This window comes from Equus asinus, chromosome 4 (genome assembly GCF_041296235.1).
Source record: "Equus asinus isolate D_3611 breed Donkey chromosome 4, EquAss-T2T_v2, whole genome shotgun sequence".
Lineage (NCBI taxonomy): Eukaryota > Metazoa > Chordata > Mammalia > Perissodactyla > Equidae > Equus > Equus asinus.
Window position 1 is genome coordinate 30465517 of NC_091793.1, and position 13767 is coordinate 30479283.

Below are 13767 nucleotides of genomic sequence, written 5' to 3' on the forward strand. Positions count from 1 at the left end.
CAGTTCTTGTGTTTTGCTTAAGTCAGATTTACAAATGCATAAAGATCAGAGGAAAGTGTTGATGGTAAAGATTTTGCTTTTCCATGGAAGTAAATTAAGGCAAGACAGATCCAATTCTTAGCCTTGACAAGGTTCAGATGTTAATGGAATTTAATTCTATTGAAGAATATTTATTGTTTACTCTGTTCTTAAACGAGCTTTAGGCACGGAGGGAATTACAAAAAATATTATGGGAGAGAGTCCTAGCCCTCGAAGAACTTCCAGTCTTTTGGTGAACTGAAATATGAAACAATGAATTAATAGCTTATTTTTCTAAAATGCTTGATAGATTTCAAGGCTTCTTCAAAGATGAATTTAATGTGGGTGTTAAAAAAAAAAAAAAACCTGGCAGGAATGTAGTCTGAGAGAGAAGCACTTTTGCCTTAGTGGCAGGACCACCTACATAATTTGTGGGGTCAAGGGCAAAATGAAAATGTAGTTATTGTTCAAAATACAATTGAGATGGTGACCACCATTTCAAGATGGTGACAGCAGAGTATTGAACCAAGCATGGGGCTCTGTCCAGGGAGCCAGTTCTGCCCACTGAGCTAGAAGCTCAAGCCTTGGAGTCCTTGGCATAACTGAGTTTAATTCAGCTGAGAGACTCCAGGCAAGCTACATAAATTCTCTGAACTTCACTTTGCCTGTCTACAGTTTGGGAATAATGGAACAAGATAGTTGTGAGGAGATAATATATATAATTTGAATGTAAGTTTCATGAGGGCAGAATCTTTATAAAATATTATTCCCTACAGTGACCCTAGTGCCTAGAACAGTGTCTGGCATATGGGAGTTGCTCAGAAACTATTTGCTGAACTAATGCATGAATAAATAAAAAGTGAATGAATGAGAAGTCTCTATCAGGGGATCTATACTTTCTGTAAAGGGTTAGATAGCAAATATTTTAGGCTTTGTATGCCAAAAGGCAAAAATCAAGGATATTATGTAGGTATGTTTATATAAGAGAAAATAAATTTCCATAAAATTTTATTATAGAATTAAAAATGTAATAATAATTGAATATATACTCTTTTGCATAATAATGAATTTAATTTCTTTTGCAACACAAGTCTATCAACAAGAAGAATGAAATTCTTTATTTTGGGCCAATTTCACTTAGCTGGGATTCAAAGTCAGCATTCTCTATCATCAAGCAGATTCAAATGGTCATTTGTAAACACCAATCTCAGCTAGCTGGCCACACAAAATCAGACAGTGGACTGGATCTAGCCTATGGAGTATAGTTTGCTGACCCCTGCTATAAATGGCTGTGGATCAATAAAGGTTTAGATTATTAGGAAAAACTTCTCGGCATATTAGAAAGGATTTTAATTTTTTGAAGAAGAAGATTAACCTTGAGATAATATCTGCCACCAATCCTCTTTTTGCTGAGGAAGATTGGCCCTGAGCTAACATCCATGGCCATCTTCCTCTACTTTATATGTGGGACACCTGCCACAGCATGGCTTAATAAGGGGAATGTAGGTCCACACCGAGGATCCGAACCAGCAGCTTGGGCTGCCGAAGCAAAGCACGTGATCTTAACCACTACCCCACTGGGCCAGCCCCAGGATTTTAATATTTTTAAAATAAATATGACATTACTCAAAATACAATAGTTGGTCATAAGTTCACATACTTCATATATTTTAACATTATCTTTTATAAAGATCTTTAAAGTAAAGGCTCTGATTTATTTTTTTAACTCTGCTGAAGTGTTACAGTGAGAAAAATAAGACAATTATTAAGGATAACTCAAATTGACTTGGCTTATTAAGATACTAAATAATTTAATATAACTCCTATTGTAATAAATATCTTGTAATCATAGAGAGTAGCAGATGCTATGTAAAACAAATCAAACCACTAAACTTTCTCTACTTACCAAGAGAATATCTCTGTGGGGGAAGGTCAAGCAATTTATTTATTCTAAATTATACAAGTAGGCCATTTTATATTCATTTAAGAGAACAGTCTTAATTAATATAATATAGCCAAAAAAAGAAACTGGTTTATCTACAAATAGGTAAGCCCTAATTCCTGGAAGCATTAAATGGCATTCTAAACTTTTAGCATTGTTGGCTCTGACTTCAGATAAGTAGAATAAACAAGTCTCCAAATGGGAATTAGTTCAAATAGGTCATTTCATTTAACTCATCAACCAAGTTCTCAAAGACGGTGTGTTTCCAAAGTATGTTCAGAATGCATTCTTTGCTATGTCAAATCAACGCTTATCTCAAGCACATGCAAGTTCATATTTGTATCATTAACAAGTCTGTTGTCAAGCTGTCAGTCTCTCCTTTGCGGCTGAAATGCTCTCCAAGTTTCACTCCATTTAGGGAGGGTCAATTCCCTTTAGATTCAGCCCTATCAGCAAGAGGCAGATTTCCTAGAATATGGGATACAGCACATACTGGAAATATAGTTTGAATGGTATTTATATGGAACAGCCTTCATCAATTAGTTCATTCTGTTGTAATTGAGCAAATTCTTCTCGTCACGATTAGCCGCATATTAATGTATACAAACTGTCCTTGCTCCACTTTGTGAATATGCTTGCCTATTCTCTCGGATCTTCAGACATGTAGGAACCAAAATCAAATGCCCTTGTTTTTTTTTTAAGATTTTAATTTTCCTTTTTCTCCCCAAAGCCCCCCGGTACATAGTTGTATATTCTTCGTTGTGGGTCCTAGTTGTGGCATGTGGGACGCTGCCTCAGCGTGGCTTGATGAGCAGCGCCATGTCCGCGCCCAGGATTCGAACCAACGAAACACTGGGCCACCTGCAGCGGAGCGCGCGAACCCAACCACTCAGCCACGGGGCCAGCCCCTCAAATGCCCTTGTTTTGAACTAAGGTACTCCTTTTGTTTCTGTAGTCTTTGACTTAAATGAACAGGTTCCTTTTTTTTTTTTTTCTGTTTTGCTTTTTTATGGTTAAAGTAGAAAAGATGTGCTTATATGTTTCTTATTTTTAAACTGGGGAACTCTAGGGTGCTTAGTGCCACTTCTGTTTATCTCTCTCTTCAACTGAAGTCTATGTTTACATTCTTTAGTCAAGTTCTCATTTAGCCATAATTGTGCCCTCACCGCCACCCACCCTCTGTTTTCACATACCTCATCAACTGTCCAAGTAGTCAACTTTTTCTACAAAATTTTCAACGTAACCCTGTAATTTCTTACACAATCTAATTGTAGCCCAATAACTTCCCTTTTAAAGTTCTCAATTTGTTGATATGAACTTCTGGTCTACACTGCTGAAAAATATATTTCTAAAAGTCCTATAATTGTATTTCCTTCTTCACTTTTGCCATAATTTCTTTGGAAAAGACTGTATAATAAATTCAAAGTTCTATCTTTTCATTAATCTGTTTAAATAGTTATATTTTATGCTTTTATGTTTCTTGGATTTATTAAAGATAAAACTGAGGTAAACAAATAATATTAAATATAACCCAGTTTTGACTTGGCTGCCTGCACGAGAGGGAACCAGTTTTGACTAGAATATTAAACAGTTTTGCATTTTCTTTTTAATTAAATACAGTCAATGATTTGCAAAGAGAACAAAACACGTGAACTAAACATTTCATTTACGAGATGATAGGAGGTCGTTGTTTTTCAACTCTTCCAAGATTATGATTGGGAAATGGCTGATTAAGTGTTGCGACACTCAAAAATGTAATTTTTTCCTTTGCCTTAATAACAGGCTTTACTGTCACTATTCTTATCTTTCAGAGACCATTTTAAACTTAAATAGATCTATATAAATATTAATTCACAACATTCATTAGAAGAATATAAAATATATTAAATATTCTCTATTTCACTAGTAGAAGAATGTGAAGAACTAGGAAAGTTGACAAATTCACACAGGATATCAAGGAGGTGATGTAAAGAATAACTTTCACACTCCTGTAGTACATGTAATTCAATGTTTATTCACTAGTATACATTCAAAAAGATATAAGTGGGCCTCCAGTATCTGTGAGTTCTGCAACCCTGGATTCAACTAACTACAGATTGAAAGGCCTATGATGGTTGCGTCTGTACTGAACATGCGCAGACTTTTTTTTCTTGTCATTCCCTAAACAATATAGTATAACAACTATTAACACAGTATTTACATTGCATTAGGTATTATAAGTAATCTAGACATGACAAAGTATATGAGAGGATGTGCACATACTACGCCATTTTACAGGAGGGACTTGAGCATCCATGGATCCTGCCTGGTACCCACAGGGCAGCTAGAAACAATTCCCCGTGGATAAGGAGGGATGACCGTATAGTTCTTGCTTTGAAAGGAAAAACTTGTCTGGATTTTCCTTAACTTCATACTCTCAATTTCTTTCTTTCTTTCCTGTTAGCTTCTTTCTTACATTCTCTGGGTTTATTACAGACGTTTTAACTAAGACTACTGGAACAACATATGCTTTCTATTTCTATGTATTTATAACATGTATCATTCTAGAATGCTAACTGAATCAATGCTGCATCAATATCCTTGACCTACTAGCACGCCACTATCACTGAAGGTTTGGTTAAAAACTGTGAACTTCCTTAGAGATTTCAAAGTCCTATGAGCACCAAATTAGTGATTTAACTAAAGGACTAAATAAAAAATATAAAAACTAATATAATTAAAAGTATTCTAAACATAGCTAGAAACATGACTATTTCTGAAAACCAACAATGAAAATACCCATGCACATTCTAAGACTACTCATAAACTTAAAATAGATGATATGTGAATTTCACAAGATGTATGATATAATACTTCTGCAGTCTGAGAACTGGTAAATTTGAAACCCTGGCTGAAATAAATTGTCTGCTTTAAAAACATTCTGGGGACTTGCTAAGTCTGGCCTGCTTTCTCCTCTCCGCTCCCTGCTTCATTCAAGAAACTGTTCTGGTTTGTTAGCTGAAAGAATTTGACACATTATTCTGCATTTGTCTTAGATGCAGAGAGAATCTCTAAGAGCAGTCACCATAAGCTTTATGAATTTAGAAGGTAAAAGTGGACAAAATCAAACATTTCTTCACAGAGGCACTTGGCATTGCTCTCCATCTGGTAGCTATTCTCATAAAGACACCTGTGCGCTTCCTTAGGGCGCCTAAGGTAGGGATCTACCCTGTGAGGGAGTTGTCTACAAAGGAGCTCAGGTGAAACACCCATTGGAGATTCTGGGGGAGAGAAGCCCTGGCTCATAAACTCTGAGGCCTCTGAGGACTATTCACAAGGATTATTCACCCAGCCTTGTAATGCAACTAATCTAATTACTAGCATGACCGCCCAGTTTGATTATTTTTGTTTCGTTTTATTTAGCATGCATCAATCCTCGGTCTTGCCTTGCCGAATGTCCAGGGCACAAGGCATTCCTTTCTTGTGCTTCCAGCATTTACCTCCTGGCTGAGCAATCAAAAGAATCTAGAGCCATGCCATTAGAATCACAATAGTTTAGATATGGAAAGAATATTGAAGACTGTCTGGTCCAGTCTCACGAATTTCATACATGGGAGAGAGCAGTGAAGTGGTTTGTCCAAGGTCACACAACAAATTTAAACCAGAAACACAAGAAACCAAGACTCCCCCACACTGACCTAGTTCTTCCACCAGTGAGTACAGTCAAAGCACATGCAGCTGAAGTATTTTTTCTGCCAGGTTCACCATGACTCTTGTGGTCTCACATCTGGCCCAGGCACACTGGTTCTCAGGCTCAATTAAGAGATTTCTTGGGAATGGAAATGACTCTTTCTGCCTCATTGCAATGAGTCCAGAGTTATAGTGATGAAAGCAAATTTCTCAGAGCAATCGTCACCACCAAAGAGCAAATGCCACTTGCCATTAGTGGACTCTCTTTACTTCCTTCTGGTTTTTACCATCAGGACTCGAATGAAACGCCCCTGCCACTCTCAAACATTCCACGGCAGGCAAATGTAAAACATTCCTATAAAAGTACTTTGCAAAATAGTGTGTGCTCACATTACTAGTATAGTCTCCAAATCTTAACTCCTTGTTGGATGAGCTGGGTTTTCTCATGATTTATTTTAGTCCTTTCCCTAAACAATTAATTTGGGTCTTCGGTGTCCACTTTAGGCATCTAACTTTGCATTTTCTTGTTTGTGTTAAAGTGATGTAGAAACCTCAATCTGATTAAGATGGTAATCAGCCCAAACACTGTAAATATGTGTTGTTTCCCAGGGCCTATAAATGGCCCCTGAGCCAGACACAAAATAGCAGAGTGATGGAGGAACAGTGTGGGGAGATGAGGGTAGCAAAGATGAACCAGAGGCTCAGTTTCCACTCCCAACTCTGTCAACATGCTTTGTGATTTTAGGCAAGTCACCTAATCTATTCAGAGTCTCAGTTTCTCTATCTTCAAAATAAAGCGGTCTGTCCAATCTGTGCTAGCCAACATGGGGGCCATTAGCCACCTGTGGCTACTTATCCTTCAGAAGGTGGCTAGTGTGACTGAGGCACTAAAATTTTAATTTTAATTAACTTTAACTTGGTTAAATTTAAAAATCAATACTTAACTTGGTGACTGGAAAACTTCTAAGTGTATTTGGAAAAGCTTAGGTATGAAAATCTGCATTTTCAATAGTCAATTTTATGAAAACCGAATATGGAGTAAATATTTCCAATGAAAATTTACCATCCAAACTGGAATGTGGTGTAGGTATGAAATACACTGTGGATTTTGATATGAAAAATAAGGTAAAATATTCCAATCATAACTTTATATTGATTATAAAGTGAAATATTTTGGATATATTGGACTAAATAAAATTAATTTAACTTAACCTGTTCCTTTTTACTTTTTTTTTGTGGCTACTGGACATTTTTTAAGATTACACATGTGGCTTCCATTATATTTCTATCAGACACTAATGGTCTAGACCTTCTGAACAGTGTCTTAATATATTCACTTAATTATTAAGATAGGCCCTGTAGTTTGAGTACACAAAAAAGCCATTTAATGATAGTATTTAAAGTTACATTTTAATCATTTAACATTTTATATTCACTCCTTTCAAATAAATACTTTCTTATTATATGGGAGGTAGAAATAAGATAAGCACAATGTCTATCTGGCTGACTTCTATTTCTATAGGAAGTACCCCAAATCATAGGGGTCAACCCTCAGGATCCATACTTACAACTGGTGAACTTGCCCTGTGGCCATAGCTGATTGGACAATGGTAGACCCCTGAGCCAGACAGGCCAATCAGAAAGTCCCTCCTCAAAATTGGTAGTGGTGATAGGAACGGATAATCAGTCTCTGAGGAGGGTCTAAACTATAATATGTAAATTTGGAAGCTCTGAGGCAGTTAACATTCCACCAGGTGACTGGAAAAGAGGAGAAAAATTCTGTGCAGATAGAACAGAATGAGGCAGAGATTCAGAGATGGGGAAAGGAAAACCCAGCATCTTCCCAGTCCTGGTTGGAGTCCCTGCATGAGGGCTGGCCGCATCCTGGCCCTTGACTGGAATGCTGTTCTTAGATATCCTTATAATAATGGGACTTTTATTTGTTTGTTTGTTAAGCTTGAGTTCATTACTGTTAGTGAGATGCAATGTCTTGTGGTTAACAAACAAGATGGGCTCCTTCGAGGTTTGGAAATCAGACCTTTTTTGCCAATAGTTAAACGTTTACTGGTAAGCAGTTTTTAAGTAGCTACTACCTGCTCGAATGGTGAGGAAATACAAAAGAGTGAAAGATTTGATCCTTAATCTTTAGATAAATAAAATACAATACAGAGAGAAAACATAACAACAAAATAATGATGAACTCTGACAATTACTGAATGTATACTGTAACTTGGACTTTCCATATTTTAATTATTTCTCACAAAAATACTTTGAGACAAATACATAACACACACAATTTTAAACAGCTACGTAAGCAATATCAGGTACCCAAAACGAATACTTTCAGGATAAAGTCTATAGAAATTCAGAGATAATGATAAAGGTAAGGCCCACAGGACAGATACCATGTCAGTGTTGCTGACCACTGCATCCCTAGCGCCAAACAAAAACACAGGGTAGGGGTGATGTCAATTTTTACTGGCCAAACGATACAGGGAAGAGAGCATGGTCTGAAACAGTAGAAAACGGCCTTGTGAGAAAGAGGGATCTTAGGCTGACCTTGGAGGAGACGATCACTAAGACGTTTTCAGTCGCAAGATATTTCATGATTCTGTGGGTAGAATTTGGATGAGTGGACAGGAGAGGAAAGAGCATGCCTGGCAAAGAGAAGTAGCACTAAGCAAAGGCTTGGAGTTGAGAATAAGCACGATGATGTGAGGAGGCAGAGATGCATTTGGCTGGGGTGGCGAGTTGTGTTGGGGAATAATGGGTATTAAGATAAGGTGGTTAGGGTGGGGCAAGATTCTTGAGAGTCATGAACATCAGATTCAGGAATTGGCTTGCAGCCTTCAGTCATCAGGAACAATGAGAAAGTTATGAGTATGGAAATGACTCAAAAGGAGTGTAACAGAAGGCTCAAGGAAACCATGATTCCTCAAAATTGCATAACACTCTTACACCTTTTCTCTCCCGTCCACTCATCCAAATTCTACCCACAGAATCCTGCAATATCTTGTGGCTAAAAGCATCTTAGTAGTCATCTCCTCCAGGGTCAGCTTAAGATCCCTCTTTCTCACAAGGCCATTTTCTACTGTTCTATTTTTTATAAAATGCACTTGTATCTAAGAGAACATAAGAACATAGAGGTGCAGATATTGTGTGAGGAGACCCAGGAATTCACCTCATCAGAATAATCTTGTGGATTCTCAGGGAAATTACAAGTGAAAAATATGTTGGAAAACTTTTCTCCTTCTCTGCTTTCACTCCTTTTCCTTCACTTTCTCTCAGCAGATAATTCCTTAAGTGCCTATCCTCCATTAGGCACTGAGGATATGACAGAGCAAAAATATACAATTCCTGTGCTCATGAAGTTTACAGATAAATGGGAGATTGTTAAATAATCCCACAAATAGTGAAAAACTGCTACACTGAGGAGTGCTATGAAAAGAGTTTCTAATAGGAGAATTTGGCTTCACCAAGGAGGAGCGAGAAGGCTTCCTTAAAGAAATGAAATTGGAACTCAAAGAGTCAGGAGTTCCCTAAACAAAAGGACCCACCAGGACTTCAGGTAAGAGAAAGCCAGGTGCAGAGGAAGAGCGGCAACAGGAGGAGGGGCTGAAAAAGGATTTGGAAAGGTGCCAGGTCACAAGAGCCTTGGGGGGCCTTGTTTAAGGAGTGCCTGTTTCCTAAGATCAACAAGCAGCCATTCAAAGAATATGAAGGAGGGGTGAAAGAGCAGGTGTATTTAATTTTTTTTTAAAAATCACTCTGCCTACTCAAGAAGAATCAAAACCTCAAATGATAAATCCTGGGATGGCAAGGGAGATGGGAAAAGCCCAGAAGCAGCAGGGCCAGGCAAAAAAGAGGAGAATACCTGAGTAAAGAAATTGTACATACCCCAGGAAGGCAGCTACAGAGAGAAGACGGCTGGGGGGCTTATCGTTAGAGTGACATTACATATAGCCAAAACTTCCATGTTTGAACTTGCCCTTAAAAAACAACTGAATTAAAACTGACATGACAGTAAAGACTGGTTCAGGTAAGAATCATCAATATATGCTAAATCTATAGGAGAAAATTTGATGAGGAGCTAGATGTTTATATGGTCTTAAAGATTGCTTATTAATTGATTATTAGTTGCTAGTGAGTAAATACACAGAAATAGTGTAACTTCATAACTAGGTGATCAAAACAAATAGCACCATGAGGGGAAGATAGACTTTGTGTGTCTCTGGATGGGATAATGTGAGGACACATCATCACTTATGTAATACCTTGGCTTGGAATGCATAATCTGAACACAATTATTAAGAAATGTCAAAGGGAAACATTTTTATTCAAAAATTTCAACATCACAAAGACAAAAGAAGGCTGAGGAACTCTTCAAGTAGACTAAAGACACATGATGTATTAGTTTCCACGAACTTAGTGGCTTAAAACAGTACAAATTTATTATTTTATAGTTCTTGAGGTCAGAAGTCCAAAATAGGTCTTACTAGGCCCAAATCAAGGTGTTTTATGGGGCTGTTTCTTCTAGAGGTTCTGCAGGAGAATCCCTTTCCTTGGCCTTTTCCAGCTTTTAGAGGCTGCCTGCATTCCTTGGCTTGTGGCCCCTTCCTCCATCTCCAAAGCCAGCAGTGTAACATCTTCAAATCACTCACGCTGGCTCTGATACTCCTGGCCCCTCTCTTATAAGGATTCACATGATTAGATTGGACCCACCTAGATAATCCAGGGTAATCTCCCCATTTAAAATTCTTAACTTAATTATATTTGCAAAAGCCCTTTTGCCATGTAAGGTAAGATTTTCACAGCATGAGACATCTTTAGGGAGCCATTATTCTGCCTATCACACATTACATCAAAATGCAAATCAAGATCCTAGATTGGATCTTGTGCTGGAGGAAAAGAAAGGCTAAAAAAAAAAAAAGATAAAATTGAAATACAGCCAATAGACTGAAGTATTTTAGTTACTACTAAATTTATTGAAGCTGACAACCATACTGTGGTTACATAAGAGAAAATCCTTTACTTAGGAAATACACACTGAAGTATTTAGGGGTAAACAGCCATTACGTATGTGACTTAACAGGTTTAGAAAAATAATAAAGCACATATGTGCACACAAAGTAAGCATTTAGTAAAGTAAATAAGGCAAAATGTTAAAAGTAGATGAATCTGGATTAAAGGGTATAGGGGTGTTCTTTGACTACTCTTACAACTTTTCTGTAAATGTGAAATTATTTCCAAATAAAAAGTTAAAAGAAAACTGATGAATAGATCATTTATTTTAATTAAAAATTGGTGAAGAATTTCTTACTCAAAACCATAAGCAATTCATAGTTTATATCATTTTGTAGACATGAGAATGACTTCAGATGTGTGGCACAAATTCAGCAACTCAATTTTTGTTCTCTCTACAATGCTAGTAAATGGAGAGGATCAGAAATGTTAAGGATTTTGAAGGTTAGGGACTTAAAGCAAATCCTAATGGTCTGGCAATATTATAGTTTTGAAGAGTTTAAAATAGAATTGGTTATTATCATTGGATTTAAATAGCAACTGTTTGATCACACCCTGCTATTTATTTGTGAGAGAGAATCTGCTAGGTAATTTTCTAAGGCCCTTAGAAAAGCAGCCTCTCCTTTTCAGGAGTATTTAGCTGATTTTTAAAACAAAAGCAAAAAATAAAGTGCATTCTATTTTAGAGCTTTCTTCCACCTAGTGCCTCAGGCAGAATTTTATTGCTTTGGCCCCAGAGAATCTTTTTGGTGCCTGACTACCACTCCACCCTTTATTGTTTAAAGACAAAAGATAAGGCAGCTGGGACTCTGACCTCTAACAAATAATCAGGGGCCTCTCCACTGGGAAACTCCTCTCGTCTTGGCAGAAACTAACATTTTAAAATGAAGGTAAAACAAAGCAAAAGATCCCCGTTTCTGCCCAAAGCCCTGTGCACGGGTTGTTTTTCCTGCCAACTGTGGGAGCCAAGAACAGAGTTTCTCCTGTTGTGCCAGGATGGTGTGCCAAGATCAAATAATAGTGGACTTTTCTCAATTATAGAAACAAGAAAAAAATATGTGGCACTGAATCAGATTTATTTTTACAAGTTTGGCTCTTGCTATTACCAGCCCATACTGAAATCTATGATTTTGCACAATCTAAGATTACACCAGCACGAAATAATCTGTTTCATTATTTTCAGTTTAACACTTGTTGTTTTTCAAAGAGCTGCATGATTTCTTTGAGCAATCAGAGGCCTAAATGCTTCTACAGGGTGAGCAGGGTGTGTCTTTATTACTTACCTGCTTCACTTAGAATACTTTCCCTCGCTATTGTAATTATTTAGATGCTCACACTCTGTTAACTTGGGGTTAAGAGTCAGACGACCTGTGATTTCTCTTTAAGACCTTCACTTTCCAGTTGTATAACCTCAGGCAAAATACTTCTGGGCTGTAAACCTCAACGTATCATTTGTAAAATAGGAACCATAGAAGCTATCTTGCCTTCCTCACAGGGCTTTTCTAATCATCCAAGGAGATAAATATGTGAAATCATTTTGAATATAAAAAGGCCAGAAAATTTCCTAGTCAGTTATTATTAAAGGTTTTGAACATCAGTCTGATTGATGTGTATTTATTTCTTAAAGTGTCTGGTAAAGTGCTTTCTCCCTAGTTTTTCCTAAACAAGTACTTGCTGACTGAGTGATTGAATGACTAGATTAGTTCATTTTCAGGTTGCTATAATTTTATATTCCTATTTCCAGAGAATTCCCCCTAACTCAGTAGGACAGACAATGACCTAGACTTGAAGATAATTGATTCAACATGAAGATACGTGTTCTAAGAAGTTCTAAGGAACTTTAGATAGTTCATGGTGAAATGCTTACTCTACTAAATAAAAAGAAACATGCCTTTCACATTGTCTTGAAATAACAAACATGTAGTCTTTGAAAGACTTTTCAAGCACAAGCACTTAGTGATGTGCTTAACACACTTAAACTGGTAATAATTTGGATTGACTAATCCCCAGAAATTACTCAAAGCCTAAAACAACTTGCAAAGATGGATGTGTAACAAGCATTTGCTAAATTATGGAAAGATGTTGACTTGCGGAGCAGAGAGTAACCCAATTGGCTTAAATTAACTCAAGGAACACAATACAGTAGTTAAAATGGAGCAACATGGTACATGTCACAGGCATGTTGCAAAATATAAGCTAGTTGCAAAGTGGTATGTGCAGTATAACAGCATTAACATAAACTATGAAAACATGCAAATATCTTACGTATAGATGCATAGTTCGCAGTAAAAGTATAAGAGCATGAAGGGCTACTATGCACTGTCAGGCTCAACACAACTCGGGGCGATGCTCTTCTCATGTCAAGCCCTGAAACCATGCACTGGAATTAAAATTTCCAGCTCAGAATACCTGTCCTTAAGAGACAAAGTATTGGGGGCTGGCCCTATGACCGAGTAGCTAAGATGGCGCGCTCCACTTCGCTGGCCTGGGGTTTTACCAGTTCGGGTCCGCTCATCAAACCATGCTGAGGCGGCACCCCACATAGCAGAACTAGAAGGATGTACAACTAGAATATACAACTATGTACTGGGCGGCTTTGGGGAGAATAAGAAAGAAAAAAAAGGATTGGCAACAGACGTTAGCTCAGGGCCAACCTTTAAGAAAAAAAAATATAAACAAAGAAGGAGGTGCCAATTAATCAGACTGAAAGTGCGTGTGAGGTGGTTGACTCGCTATCTGCAGGCTCACGACATTAGAAAAAAAATAAAGAGACAAATTGTCCCTAACAGACAAAGTGAGGACTAATGGAGATAGGAAAGGGGCATACAGGGGACTTCAGTTATATTTTTAACGTTTCATTATTAAAAAATATATTTGAAGCAAATATTGCACAATGGTAAGGTTTGACAAGCTGTGTGGTGGGTACTCAAGCATTACATGTATGAATTCTGAAACTCTGTAATGAGAAAAATAATTAAAATTTCTTGGTTGCAGTAATAAGGAGTATTTATTTATTAAACATACCCACATATTTTTATTGTAAGGTTCTAGGAATCTATCACACTACTAATAAATTCTGAGATAAAATATTTTGTGTTCTCTAAATAAGAAAGAGA

The 13767-nt window shown here is 37.2% G+C and overlaps 1 protein-coding gene across 2 annotated transcripts in view; it reads right to left on the reverse strand.

The window, feature by feature from the left end:
• KITLG (KIT ligand) overlaps window positions 1–13767 on the reverse strand; it is an 85910-nt gene that overhangs the window by 25313 nt on the left and 46830 nt on the right. The window lies entirely within an intron of this gene.